The sequence below is a fragment of the Choristoneura fumiferana genome, chromosome 10, assembly GCF_025370935.1.
Source record: "Choristoneura fumiferana chromosome 10, NRCan_CFum_1, whole genome shotgun sequence".
Lineage (NCBI taxonomy): Eukaryota > Metazoa > Arthropoda > Insecta > Lepidoptera > Tortricidae > Choristoneura > Choristoneura fumiferana.
The window spans coordinates 7,403,114-7,405,913 of record NC_133481.1 but is presented as its reverse complement, the minus strand read 5'-3'; positions in this window follow the sequence as shown (position 1 = coordinate 7,405,913).

Genomic DNA, 2,800 nt, shown 5'->3' with positions numbered 1-2,800 from the left:
TTCGTGATTTTCACTTATAGTTATATTAATATCACAAACAGGACTTATCACGCTAAACACATGAGTAATATTTACCTCGACGTTTCGACCATATTACAGAGGCCGTGGTCACGAGTAGACTGAAGTGTGTGGGGTGTCAAGTCTGCCTAGTCCTTCGAACTACCCGCATTTGATCTTGTGTTTAGCGTGATAAATCCTATTTGTGGTATTTTAACTAAGTATCTTCCTACCAACAATCCCCTCATCCAACCCATTCCTCACAGATAGGTACTCTAAACAAACAACACAACTTAAACAATAACTCACCTCAAATTTCACACATAACACCACTATACAAAAAATCACCCAGACGCAAAGTGTATACCGTAAGCACGGAGCGTCTGGAGTACAACACTCCACAGGGGGTGGAGTTTAGTCCGTAGGCGTCTGGTGAGCAATTCCCAGATGAGTCGGGCATGCTGCCGAGGCCGGCTCGGCAGTATTCTATGAGCATTCTCCACCTCCCTCGGAAAAAAAAACCCCTGTTTCACCATGCATTAATTAAATTTATGTGGCAGATAAATGTGATACCGTCTCTGTTTGTTTTGTTCGAATAGACGGAGACGGCATCATATTTATCCGTCAAATAAAATTAATCAATGGGTGGTGAAGTAGCTCGTAAGAATAATGTTTTAAACACCAAAATCGGCGTGATAAGTCAATCTTAGGTATTCAATCCGTATACTGCAGTCAAAAGTTTCATTTTTTTTTAACTTGTCTTGGTTATGTTTTTTAGGTATTCCATCCGTATACTGAAGTCAAAACTTTCAATTTTTTTTTAACTTGTCTTGATACTGTTTTTCATAATTTCAAAGTTCCTTAAAATTACCGCGAAACTACGAGCGAAGCAGGTGGGTGAAGAATGTAGTGAGTAAACTATTCGTTATTTATATTCCGGAAATATAAGTAGGAAGTAGGTCCGTCCATGGACGTAATACAAACTTTCTGAACGACGTTAACCCTCCGTAAACATTGTTAGCTAAATTACTTTGCTTGTTGATACCTACTTACCGTAGGTAAAGAAAATATTTACGTCATTATAGATAAGTACTCGTAATAAACGGCACTAATTTCCAATTCTAAATGTTGACAATCACCAAAAAAATTATCCAACAAATATTTTTAATTTTTAACCGAAGTTAACGATCTAAATGTGTACCTATATACTCAGCGGCACAAAATTAGACCCACTCTACATACAAAATTATCTATTACTGCATACATTTGAGGGCCAGATTTTCTATCGCTCAGTGTAGTTAGCATACCTGTATTCGGAAAATAAAGGGTGGTCTACTTTCTTAAAGGCGCATTGTCAATTGTCAAATTTATTCTTAGCAATAACTTTGCGCGCCTTGTCGTTTTTATAATAAAGTATATCAGGCGCTAGTACGTTCCCATACTGCACTTTTTTCCATATATTCTTTGTAGCAGGAGGTACACCTACCTATCTAGGTCCGTGGTTCTTATTACAATGTCATTAAAAATTTACTTACTTACTTACATTAATGGGTAATTTTAACAAAATCACGCGTCTTCGTGGATGGCACTAGGTATAGTCATTTATGTCATTGAGAAAGCCTTATACGAGCCATGACTCTCGACGGCAGGCAGCCAGTAATTTCAATTAGGGCAACTGTGTGCACTCTATGGTTGCTGTCATTTCATCACTTGTTTGGATATACTTACTCAATTACTTTCACATCGAGGGTGTGCTTCTGCAATATTTTTTATATATTTTTTTTGTGAATAAACTCTATACTGAACCGATTAGGTATATCTTGTTATTCCACTAACGTTTTCTGCTACTGAGAATTGCTTGATCGTAGTTCATGGATATGGGCCTTCTTAAAGTAGGTATCACCTGTTTAAAAAAGCAGTAAAGTGCTGTGTACCAAGGGTTCCGTACAAATTGGTATATATCTATGAATATCCGGTGTGAACAAAGTTCTGCTTCTAAACAAAGCTAATAATCAAAGTATCTGTCAGCTGTCATTTACAATTGATTATCAATTTACTTTGCTGTACATTGCAGAAAGTTATAATTTTGTTAGACAGTAAACAAAGTCTGAATTTTAGTTCATTAATTAAATTAATGTCATGGTTAAGTTACAGAAATACTTTAACCTCCCTTAAAACCTCTATTACCAACCGACAAACCAGATATTCCAACCAGATGGACGGTTAGTACTTTTTTTCCCAAGCGTCAATCTGGTTTGCTGGTTAATAATAGACATTCCTAACCCACACCCTGGCTGTCTGGTTGATACTTTTTTTCCCAACTAACCATCCAAACTGCCAACTAGGTGGTCGTTTGGTAAATATATCCCGACAGGCCAACCAGACACACCAGCCGGTTGTTCTGTTAGTAAATATTTCCCGATAGGCCAACCAGATGCACCAGAAGGTTGTTCTGTTAGTAAATAATTCCCGACAGGCCAACCAGCCGGCTGTTCTGTTAGTTAATAATTCCCGACTGACCAACCAGACACACCAGCCGATTTTTCTGTTAGTAAATAATTCCCGACTGGCCAACCAGACACACCAGCCGGATGTTCTGTTAGTAAATAATTCCCGACTGACCAACCAAACTGCCAACTAGGTGGTCGGTTGGTAAATAATTCCCGACAAGTATCAACCAGACAGCCAGGGTGTGGGTTAGGAATGTCTATTATTAACCAGCAAACCAGATTGCCGCTTGGGAAAAAAAAGTACTAACCGTCCATCTGGTTGGAATATCTGGTTTGTCAGTTGGTAATAGAGG